General features: G+C 43.1%; 1 pseudogene; it reads right to left on the reverse strand.

Annotated features, from left to right (window-relative positions):
- Nucleotides 1–12,741, reverse strand: part of LOC123807886 — a 63,954-nt pseudogene that overhangs the window by 12,955 nt on the left and 38,258 nt on the right.

The following is a 12,741-nucleotide window of genomic DNA, read 5'->3' on the forward strand; positions in this document are numbered from 1 at the left end:
GCAGAACATCTTGGTTGAGACCCCAGCACCCTCCCCTTTTTTGTGAACTTAGTTTCCCTAAGCAAATGTTACTTTGTGATGCGGTTTTCTTTCTTTGGCCATCAGATGGTGCCTTCACGTAGCTGAAATTTGTGGGGTAGAGGTATATGGCTGGTGCAGCTTGATAATAATATAACATTTTGAATGTCGGAGGTAGTGCTGTGCTTAAAGTGTCAGCATGGGAATGGCGGCAGCCATGATTTTGAAGGGTGAGTCATTGTCCTCTGGTTGCCTATGATGTGACAAGACAGCTCGGCCTTCCTGACTGGCTACTGTCTTAGAGAGACAGGACCACACTAGCCGGCCTCTGAAAGGGAGGTCCCCAGGACGGTATGAGGAATTAGGACAGTCACCTACCCTCTGCTACTGCTGTTGCAGCTGCTGAGACCTTTAAACACCCCGGCTGTGTGTCCCTGAGTGAACCAAGGAGAGCCCGGCTTCCCAGGAACCCGAAGACCATCAGAACGGCCCCCTCTTTACTGTTAGATTGCACCGGGCCCTGTCTGAATCCATGAGAAAGTTTAGCCCTTTCATTTTCTGTGAATCCATCCCTTTTTTCCCCACTCGGTCATGGGAGGACAGCGGGTGGCGGGAAAGTGTGCTTGTGTTTGCCGTGTGCTCTGAGTCTCTGCTTTTGTGTAGGGGAAAAGCTGAGACTTCATTTCCAGGACTAAAACACAGACCTTAACTATCCTGAGAGATTCAGGTGGGTGCAGGGGCCCTGCAGCAATGATGAGTGAACCTCAAAATGTGATCTGGCCTGTCACTCACTCACATGGTGACTGCAATCAGTGTCAGGCCGAGCCAAAAATCTGCCATTGAGGGCCCTTGGCAGGTCCACGGAGTCGCCCCTCTCGGGGTGGAACTTGGCTCCTGTCCCTTCAGCCACCTGTGGAGGTGGGCATCCACTGCACCCATTGTTTGGGGAATTGGAATAATGCCACCGGACCTTGAGGCCAGAGATCTTGTCACCATTTTGGCAAAGAGAGAAGAATGCCCTTCTGTATTTAGCCCAGGCAGGGGGGTGGGAAAGAGAAGGAAGGTTGTCGGTAAGGTTTATTGAGCCCCAAAGTGCTTTGGTGCTTAATATACAGTTCATTCCATTTCACACAACTAAGCCCTTTTTCTACAGTGGCAGATGCTGTCACCTGGACGAGGTCAGGAAGATTCTGGTATCCACCGTTGGGCAGTCACCTCTCCGTCTGGCTCCCTGGGCCCGTCTCCTCCTCCTCTGTGATAACTTCTCTCTGAAGACTGTTGAGCTCTGGCTCCTGTTGGGGCCAGCCCCATCCATCTGGAGTGGCTGTGTGGTGTGATTCCCAGTAGTGTTTAGCGTTCAAGTCTTTTGTGTCCCCCAGGAGGTGTTCAGTCCCTGTGCAATTTAGTGGCTATAAAAGGAAATGTTAAGGGAAGGGGGCAGTGTCCAAATCTACTTGCCAGGGGCTTCAAAGGCTCAGTTCCTATCTAAGAGACTTGGTATTGCAAGCATATTGACTTTGTCTGTCATGTGTTTCCATTTGATTTTCGCCTGACCTCTGTGACCTCGATGATATTATCCAGATATGTCAGACTGGAAGCAGTAGGTTAAGGAGGAGAGGACTTAATTGGAGAAGGTAAGATGAGCTAAGTGTGGAAAGTGAAGGATTTAGAAAGTGGCTGTGAAAAGTGGCATTTTAGGTTGTGAGTCTGCAGGAGGTCAACAGGTCAAGTGAAGAATTCAAAGATGAATAAGCTTGGTATACTTGGGACAGAGCTCGTGGCAGGAAGTAACTCAGACAGGTGGGGTGAGTCTCCAGGAGCCTTCGAAGTCAGGCAGGTGTGGTAGGCCAGAGAAATCCAGTGTGGGTTAGTGAGCAAATACGGACAGATCTGCCTGGTACAAAAATAACGTGGGGGTGAAGACAGGGTCAAGAGAGCGAGAGGAGAGCAGGGATGTAGGGAGAACAGAAACTACGGCATCGAATGCCTGGTCTGAGGTTGGAATACCTGAGTTACAACCCCCTCACTCTCTCTCCCTCCTCTGCCCACGCCCCTTTCCCTGTCTTTTTCCTCTTCCTCTTATTTTCCACTTATTTATAACCTTCCCCTCTTTATTGGTTTTAATATTATTTTATGTAAAGCATTTCTCCCCTTGGTAAAAGGGCCACTACCTATGCAAGAATAAAAACTTAATTAAGATTGCTTTACAATATTAAGCATTTTTAGGTATTTTGAAGGAATAGCTCATAGTAACACACAGAAGATAATAAGACCGTGAGAGCCCAATGTGTTTTGAACCCCGCTATGGGTGGGACAGGTGAAAGGGAGAGACATTTTGGAGGAAAAGACAAATTCTCTTAAGGACATGTTGAACTTGAGGTGACTGAATGGTTTGAATCCAACAAGAGATAAATTGTTAAAGAATCTATTAATTATACATTTGAACTTCAACTCCTGAGAAGAGCAACTTAAGGTTGAGTCCCTACATTATACAGTAACCCTGCAGTGTTTAGGATTTTCCACAGGGAGACCTGGGGGAAATGGCATCAGGAGTTAGAGATGAGAGGAACAGTCAGCCGGTGACCTTCTGGGCTGTGGGATGATCCTGTGGAACGTCATGAAGACCAGAAGACAAGGGTGCCACCACGGCAAGAAGCAGCATGTTCATTTCCTGTTCAGCCTCATCACATCACGCTCAGAAGTACGCACACGATGCATAAAGAGAGCAAGCATCTGACGTCTCCCGACGCTGAAGGCTTTGCCTATCATTCAGCAAAAAGAGTTTAGCTAAAAATCCCCAAATTTTGATGGGAAACTTGGGCCAAAAGTTGAGTTGATTCGATAATGTAAAGAGGAAAATTGCTGCGACAGTTACAATTGTGTTCTGGAAAACCATTTTAACTTGCTGGACAGGGTACACATTTTAGTATTGCATAGCCAATCCTGGAGCTTCAGAAGTGCGAGTGGCTCTGTATTGGAGCAAGAAGAATCTGGAGCTTGGGGCTTGGACTGGAGATCACCTGGAGTGTGTGGTGGGGAGGGGCCAGGGCATGGTGTTGGAAACATATCTGCATGGAGTCACCAGTGTCAAATCTTAATGGAGGGAAGGCCAGCCAGGATGTCTAGTGTTCAATTTTAAATGGCTTGAAATCTCATACTATGAAAAGCACCTCCTCTTTGGAGCAGACAAAGATTTGTCAGATAGGACTTAAAAAGAATGAAGCACAAAAGAAAAACTGATAAATCTGACTTCAAAATTAAAAACTTCTGCTCACCAAAAGCAGCATTAAGAAAATGGCTAGAAAAGCCACAGAATGGGTCCAGAGACATGGACCTTTGGGAGATACAGAATAAGGGTTCAAGCCACACTTGCCTGGATCCTGAGAGGTGGTGATATCCCAGCTACCATGTGGGCTGTGTTATGAATAACCTTCACCCAGGCCATTCTGACGTGCTCCCTGGGTTTGGATAAGCATTTGAAAACTTTGTATGAGAACTTGAAATTTTGTTTCGGATAAACTCTCAGTGTCACTGATGTTGTACTCAACAATGAGATCCAGTTATGACATAAGTTCAGCCATTAAATTCCCCCCCTCCCTTTGTAAAGGCTTACACAACCAGTGTCCCCCTCCCACTCTCTCCCCCTCCTCTGCCCACCCTCTCTTTCCCTTTTTTTCACCTTTCTCTTATTTTTACCTTATTTGTAAGTTTTCTACCTTTATTGACTTCAATATTATTTTACGTAAAGCATTTTTCCCCTTAGTAAAAGGGCCACTCACTATGCAAGATAAAAACTTAATTAAGATGATTTTTACAACAGTAAGCATTTTTGACCCCCTAAAAAGTAAAATTCAAACTTTAAACAATTGGTTTAAGTGGTAGCACCGATCAGAGTGGATTGAATCCAGATGTTACTGAGTTATCACCTGAAAAAAAAAAGCCCCACCCACCCAACCAAAGGTCTACCTAATTTATGAATGAGACCCTTGATTCCATCCACACAAAGGACACAGCTGTCCTCACAGTGTCCTCCTGTTGTTACTTTTAAGTTTGTAGTGTTTCGTAGTAAATACTAACAAGTGACGTTACTCCTAGCCTGCACAAGTGCTGAGCAAACTCGCTGACACGTGTAGAAAAAGATGTGTTATTTTTGTGTTTCTTTTGTTCGCATTTTTCTAAAGTCTGAACTTGGTGAAACTAAAAACACATAATCAATTTTGAGACAGACATAAAAATCTTCTGAAATTCTCTCCCGAGGGAGAACAAAAATAGGCAGTTTCCAATGCAAGAAATAACTGTGGTTACGGGGAAACCTTTGACGCTCAGATTTTTCCCTCTCTATCCACTCTAGGGCTCCGAGAGCAGCTTACAATCATGGACAGAAAACCTTTAAGAACTTGTTCTAAAGGGAGTTATTTTGGGGAAAGTGTAATTGAAAAAAAATCATGGCTGGCTGGTTTAGAATTTGCCTTCCACAATGCACAAAGAATCACTGTTATAAACCTCCCTTATACCAGGGAGGAGAACTGGTCTACTGGCAAATTTATCGAGGGATTTCTCAGTTTAAGTACTATTTGTCTGTGAAATCTTTTGCAGATGGTGAAATTATTTTAGTCTGCTCTGGTATCCCTCAGACTTGTTTAAAAAAGAAGAAAAAAATTGGACCGATGAGTTGTTAATAATGCCAGGATCTAATTAGATACACTATCTAGATATTTTGCAAGAATCCATACTATTCAGATGATGTCAACAACTCTTATTTAAAAATAAAAACAAAGATGTCCCAAATAATCTAATGGTTTCTGGCAGTAAAAATGAAAAGAAAGGAAAAAAGAAAGAGGGAGGGCGGGAAGAGGGAAGGAAAGAAGGAAGGAAGAGGGGAAGGGAGGACAGGAGGAAGGACGGGTGGAAGGAAGGAAGGGAACGGAGCTCCCACTCACTTTGAAAAGAGAAATTTTACTGGAGAATGAAACCCATCCATCTGCTCCCAGAAGCATCAGTTTTCAGCACATGGGTCACTGCTTCTGAACAGGATACCAGCTGTGTGCCATACATGCTGTTGACGAGGAAAGATTCTAGTTTGAAACCTCTGGCTGGTGTCATATCACCAAAATCAACCAACCTGGAGGCCCAAGGGTGTCATTTGTCTTTAGAAACTAGATGAACCGAGGAGCAAAGGTGAACTCCTAAGCCCACAGTGCTAATCGTGTTAAGGAGAGCACTTGACCCACACTCTCACATTCTCTCTCACCAGGGGCTCGATGGCCATGGGGCCACGGTTGCTGAAACACTGGGGTGACAATGATGTAGAACACATGGCTTGAGTACTCATTGCATTTTATTGAACACAGCTCCTACAGGCTGGAGCACACACCTGTGTTCTCGTGGGGAGCACGGTAGTGACTAGAGCACAGACAAGGATATTTGGGAGGCTAAGTAATGTGTGTCGGTCAGATAAGTAGATAGAAGCAGAGCAGGATTTAAACCCAAGTCGTCTGACTACAGGTTCTTAACCCCTATTCCAACACCTCTTCCAACTGGATTGGGGGAAGGGCAGATTAGGAATATTTATTATTGATTATTTCCAATTTTCAAAGTTTTTTTTCCGTGACCCATGAGTCCACTTCTCTTACTTTACCCCCATCCTCAAATGGTAGTGCAGGGAACAGCAAAGATGTTCCTGCAGATTAAGCAAAGAAAAATATAAATAAATGTCAATCTTCCTCATACCAGCAGTTTTTCAATTCAACAAAACCTGAAGCTTTGAAAAACCATGTGAGAATAGAGTGGGAGGGGCAGGTGGGAGGAGCGGAAATGGGGCCACGGAGATGCAGGTTTCAGGATGCATTTTTCTGTTTACCAAGGAACTCCCGGTTTGGTTTTATTCTGCTGTTCTTCCGTGCTCTTTTAATGTGGAGAAAGGAAGCTGTGAAGCAAAGAGCTGCAGAAAACTCCAATGTGATCGGAAATGGCCAGGAGCCTAAGACCTTTCGGCCAATAGGAGGAAAGGAGAGAAGGTCATTATTTATGCTCTTCCAAGCTCTTGGGAGAGACTCTGGTCTGTGTACCTGAACCCGTTTGGCTAGCTCTCCAGGCCACAGAGGTGGATGAATACAATGATGTGTTGGAGTATGAACCATTGTGGAATTAACTGTGACAAAAAAGTCTTTTCTTTCTTATATCAGTATGTAATTCCAAACTCAAGGAAGCATACCAACTGTCTATTAGATATGCACAAAGGTGAACAGATTGTTATAATGACTGCAAAGCACAAAGGGTACATACAGGCCATGGAATGTAAGGACTAAATAGCCCACATCGGAACCCTGGTGGGAGTGAGTGGGAGCTGGGGAAGGGCCGCAGCTGCTGAGAGGATGCCTCCCCCGCCAGGCAGGACCTCAGATGTGCCACCAGTAGCCCTGAGTCATAACCCTTTGTCACCTTCCACAGGGCCCCGTGTCTGTGCCCCAGCCTCCACCCGGAGTCCCATTCTCATCTCCCAAAGCAACCTTTGGGTTTCAATAAAGAGCCATTTCAGTTTTCACAGCTCATTGAAACCCTTTGTGCTCTTGCAGGCTTGACTTTTTCTAATCATTCTACTAATCTAAATCTACCTCATTCATTTGAAAAATGTCAGCAATAATTTGTTACACACCTCTTTGGTTAGTTTCTGTAGAGAAACATTCTGTGTCATACTAGGGGAGCCAGTACCCTGACCTTTGAACCAAAGCAGGACTTCTTTCCAAGACACCAACTCTGGGGAAAAAATGCCTATGTGAGTGTAGAAATCAAGCTATTCTTCCATAGAAATATGAAAAATCAAATACAAGTTTGGAGAGAAAAATTTTTTGGTAATTGATTTAATATGTATTCAGATATTATTCAGTAGTCCTGAGAATTACAATATATGTTTCATAGGCCTGCTTTTTCATGATGTCAGTTTTGTACTTTTTTTTGCAAGATTTGTGTAAATATAAGAACCCTTAATAGGAAAAGTGGGATTAACTGTGGGTTTTGAGGTCATTCTTTTCTGCACTTCCTACCCATGTCATAAACTGGTAACAGTGTGGGCAGTCTGAGAAGCACCAATAGGAGCTAAATCTGTGCTTTACAAATCAATTCAATGAGTGTCAACCAGCAATTTTTAAAATTGAAAAAAAAAAGGGCAGAAGGAGTGAAATAGAAAATACTGGAGTTTATCACATGCAGTATATTTTAACAAAGTGTTTGCTTTAGGGGTGTGTGTGTGTATTGGTTCTTAATTGTACTTCATTAAAAAAAATGGAGAACCGTTGGCTAGACAGACAGCAGAGATGATGACAGTTTCTCTCATACTGAGAGAGGCTAGATTACTCAGAATGCTGGAAATGAAGCTTAGGACCTTGACTTCACGTAGAACCCACCATACCTCCTTATGCACACATTTAAAAATGATATGATAAAAGTAAAGTTTTCAGAAGAGTTTGGCAGTGGTATGGGTGATAGCTTAGGGGCAGGGGCAGATATAGAGATTAGACTATGACTGAACATTCTCAGGGCTGAAACCAATTCTTGCTATCTTAAGCATGAAAGGAATTTTTCAAATGGATTATTGTACAACTCACAGAAATGCTGGGACGTTTAGAGAACCAGACTGAGCAATGAGCAGAACTGGAGGGGGCTACATGGCCAGAGCCACAGTGGAAATCACACTGCCAGCACAATGCCTGAGCCCTGGGCGCTGTAGCTGTAGCTGACCTTGCATGCTGAGGTCCCCATGTAGCACTGACAATGGCCACTGAAACTGCTGCCCCTGACACTGCAGTAAAAGAATTCTCAGCTGTTTCCACCTCCTGCATCATAGCACCAGGTATAGTTTCTGGGGTGGGTACTTCTGGTTGGACAAGCCCTAGTGCAGGTACCTGAGCTCTAGCTGCAAGAGAGGCTGACAGACAAGTCATCTGCCATTTTGGCTTCTACAGAAGGAAGCAGTCTCTGCCTCTAATGACTCTGAAGCGAATTCCAACAGATGGTGGTGGGGGGACAAATTCCCACACACCACCAAGCTGTTCTCCAACACCCTGTGGGTGTCCTACAATTCAACTAATTCTGAAACTATCTACCCAGAGTTAGCATCAGATTCCACAGGTTAAAGCATCAGTCATATAAGACTGCTCCACTTCAGATACCAATAGAAAGTCCAGGTTGTCCCTGTACTTCTGACAAACTGGCTATAAATCAGAGGTTGCCAGCACCCACGTTTTCCTCGAATCAGATTAATTTGACACAGCAATTCATAGAATTCAAAACATTTTTTTACTTACTAAATTACTAGTTTATTACAAAAGGATGCTCAGGAATAGCCACATGGAAGGGAAGCATAAGGCAAGGTGCCGGGAAAGTGTGTGGAGTTTGCCTCTCTCACCAAACCTCTGTGCTCACCAAATCAGAAGCTCTTTGAACGCCCGTCCTTTTGCGTTTTTGTTTTTTTATGGAGGCTTCCTTACATGGGCATGACTGATTAAATCACTGGCCATTGACAATTCATTCAACTTCCAGCCCTTCTGCCCTCCTTGGAGGTTGATGGAATGGCAGAGGGTGGGGGATGTGGGGGAAATTGAATGGTCTAATTCTCTAATCACCCATGGTTGGGTTCCCTGGCAACCAGCCCCCATCTTTTGATTACTGAGGGGCTTTCCAAAAGTCACTTCATTAACATAAAAAAGACCCCCTTATTGCTCTCATCACACATCTCAGCCTCCCATCCAGATTTCACACCATAGAGGGTTTTCTAAACCCAAGAGTTGGTTAATTATGGACTAGAGAAATGACTGCAGAATTTCAACTGAGGTGATAAGGGCATGGCGTGATGGTGACTAAGAAAAAGAACCTCAAAGGACTAACCCAAGAGATTGGTGAAGGAAGAATCAGCCAAGGTGGTGATAGATTATGTACAGATGATTAATGATGGGGAATGGAAAAAGCTAACTCCAGGCTTCTGTTCTGGAGTAGATGAGAAGCTGGTACTGGTGACAGAAAAGAACTGAGAAAAGAGGAAACTGAAGGGTGATTGTGAAGCCATATTAAGGGTCATGCCGCTTAATGATTCTTGAAGTTAGTGGTCATACTGAAGAAAACTCCTTCAGCTATACCCATGGTTTGAATTATTTGTAAAGACTAATTACCTGATTGTATCATTATTGTGTGTGGTTCTCTTATATATTGTCACTGGTACCCAGACATTTCGTGGTTTCAGAACTTCCTAAGCCAATGTTCCCATGCGGACTTGTAGCCTGCATCCCACATCCTTTCAACACTCATTGCTACATGCATTTGGAAGACTCAACCTAGAAACTTAAAGAATGCTTTATTTCTCTTAAAGCTGTAACCTTTAACACTCACAAGAATTATAGTTTCCCATGAGATTCAGCATGTTGAAAGGCTCAAGAGCATGTGTACATAACGCAAACACAGAAGCACGAACACTAGATAATACATCTACATGGCTCCTGACTGCTGGTGGTCCCCACCCCTCGCCTCCACACCCCCACCCTCAGGTGAGAGGGGTTCGCTGTGTTTTGCAGATCCGATGCCCTTGTTCTCTCCTTTTGGGATCAGGGCAAGAACTCCATATCTATGCAAACTTGCTCATTTGCATCTTGTGTCTCACTACAACTTTTAACTACTTTAGACCTTGCAATTTAGAGAGTGTGGAGGGTTGGGCTGTTAAGAAAAGATAAAAAGACCACACAAGAGAGGTGCCCAAATCAATTTGTAGCAGTTCTCATCTAGAAGAGTGGACCAAAAACCACTAAAAGCCCTACAGCATTACTTACCGTGCGGTGTCTCCTTTCCTAATTACTCTTCTCCCACCTCCTTCTGTATGCTGAGCTCACTATGCGGTTCAAATTTCCTTGCTTTTAAGATGAAAGCAAGATAGCGAAGTCTCTCTAGTAATTCTACATCTCTCATTTTCCATCTAGCATCATAATATCTATGCTTCCGAGTGTATGCGCTTTTCCTTGTATTTCAGGAAAAGAAAGTGGGAAAATGTAAGTGAGATTGAGTTTAATGGTAATTAGGTGAAAATCAAGATACTTGAGGTGAGGCAAATCTTTTCTAGGTCTGGAATAATATGAAAGAAGACCAAAAACCAATGCTGGGATGAATCTACAATGAGTTCCAATCAATTGTTTATTTTCATAATTTTTAAAATCATACCAAACATGTCATTCCAGTTTCACCTTCCCCCTAAGCACAGCTAGTGTTGCTGGTTTGTGTCACCAACAGACACTGGTGATTGGACACTATATTCTTCAACTATACCTGCCTAAATCAAAGGAAAGATAAAAACAAGGTGGCTGAAAAAAATGCATTTTGTGTGACTCGATGGTCAAGAGTAGTGATACATACTGGAAAACTCGTAGGATCTTTGCTCATGGGACCCCCTTCTACCTGGAATCCTCTCCTATTCCCTCAGGCCACCCCCTTCATCTGGTTAACTACTCCTCCGTCTAGTGGTTTTCAGTTCAAATGCCATTTCATCAGAGAAGTCGTTCCCTGACCACCCAGATCAGGTCAAGTTTGTTTCTTCTCATAACATTTGAGTCTGTACTTGTGGATCTGGTTTCCACTACACATGAGGGCAGGAGTATGTCTTTTTGAATGGTCTATTTGTTCTAATATCTTGTACAGGGTTTGGCATATAGTAATCGCTCAATAACTATTGTATGTATGCATGAGTGTACGTAAAAACTGTTGTATGTATGTATGTATGCATTTATAATCAATCATGAGTCAGAGGTCCTGGCTTCTAATTCTAACCCTGCTTCTAACATTAGAAGAATTCTCTTGTGACCTTAAAATGATTGTCTTCACGCTGTTGATCTTGATTTCTGCATCTCTAAAGTGAATACTTGGGGCTGGCTCACAGCTGAGGACCTTCTGCTCCAAATTTCACGGTCCTGAAATGTTATGTGCAAATATTTTTGTAGATTAAATAACATTAAAGTTTGCCTCTAAGAAACATTCTACAGTAAATTATTAATGATAGGTCAAGGTAAAATACCATCTAGCCATCTCAAGCATATATTATCAGGATAGGCACATTGATTGTTCAGAGTAGGAGAGGAGGCTTATTTTGAGATGCTGGTAGATTTCCTGACTTCCTTAGGGTAGCAGGTTTGGGGATATTCAAACCTGGATAAATAACTGAGAACAGGGGTGGGATGGGGGGCATATATTAAGGAGTATTGACAAGGGTGTTACACAGCCAACTGGTGAGGAAAATAAGACAAGAAGATATTTCTATACACACAATAGTGAGTCCTTTTGAAAAGTGAATCATTGTATACTGAATTACTTTGTAAATTCATGCTTTCAATTAACGAGATTCTGAAAGTCTTGTCCAACCACATTTCGATCTCTCTTCATGCTTCTTCTCACCAACTTCCTCATTCTGTAACCTTAAAGCCAGTTTCAGAAAGATGCTCTAGTGGAGGGGAAGACTGGGCTCCGTACGGGGCCCATACGGGGCCCTAGGTGGGAATGCGTGTCTACCTCTGCTAGTGACCAGAAGGAAATATCCTGTGCTAATATTTGAAACTCTGACAGAGGCTTTGACATGTTTGCCAATGTTTTTCATAAAGTATTTGTTTAAAAGACCAACTGCATCCCAACCATCTCTGGACTGTATCTCGTTTTGCTTTAGCACATTTATCATCCTCTGTTCCTTCCTCGGCTGTGCAGCAATCTCATGGGAGTTTTCATTAAAAACCGATCTGCAGAGCAGGAGTCATGTCAGTGTTATGAATGAGGACAGGTCTGATAGCATCTCCGACTGCTGTGGGAAGAGTCGCGTGTTAAGCCAGGATGCTGGGTGAAAAGCAAACTTGAATGTGAGACAGCCCTGGGTGCTGATTGGTGGCTGAGCTGATGTTGAACCATCACTTCTGAGGTTTGGCAGCTCTGTTCTGTGGACCAGGCCCAGTTAGAGGGTCAAGAGAGAATGGGGGGATTATTGGGGCTGCTGCCCTCAACAATCAATGGGTAATGTACAGCATGGTGATGTTGCATTGTATCAGTATAATTAATAATACTGCATTGTATATTTAAAAATGGCTAAGTATATCTTAAAAGTTTCATCTCAAGAAAAAATATAACTGTGTGGCGATAGACATGATGATGGATCATCCTGAACTGTATACAAAATCAATTTATTAATTTGCATACCCAAAACTAATATGATGTTATATGTCAATTATCTCAATTAAAAGAAAAGTAATTCAGATAATACTACCGTTCCTGAAAGGTTTTCTATAGATCACATTTTTACAAGCTGACAGTTTGTTAAAGTGATCAACTATACTAGAATTATGTACTTTCTAAAAGAAAAAGTAATTTAGGGTTAATAAAATAATTTTCCTAAAAAAAAAGTAAAGAATTGATGCTATACACTGAGGGAAGGAGATGCGACCAGCCCAGTGTCCTTTGCTCTTCTTGCACATCGCCCTTGGGGGCACAGTGTCACTTCCCCTTAGCCACCAGTAAGCCTCGGGGCCAAGCAGACATTCCAGCTGCCACTTCCTGGCCCCTAATCGCTCTTACATCACTCCTGTCCTAGCAGGACTCCAGCTCAGAGACAGATAGGCTGATTCAACAACACAGTAATAACTAGTATTTGTTGAATGGTTCTTGACCATGCAATGTTGCTAAATGTTCTATATACATTACCTCTTTTATCCA

Source organism: Phyllostomus hastatus, unplaced genomic scaffold (genome assembly GCF_019186645.2).
Source record: "Phyllostomus hastatus isolate PE091 unplaced genomic scaffold, TTU_PhHast_1.1 phas_scaffold_501, whole genome shotgun sequence".
Taxonomy (NCBI): Eukaryota; Metazoa; Chordata; class Mammalia; order Chiroptera; family Phyllostomidae; genus Phyllostomus; species Phyllostomus hastatus.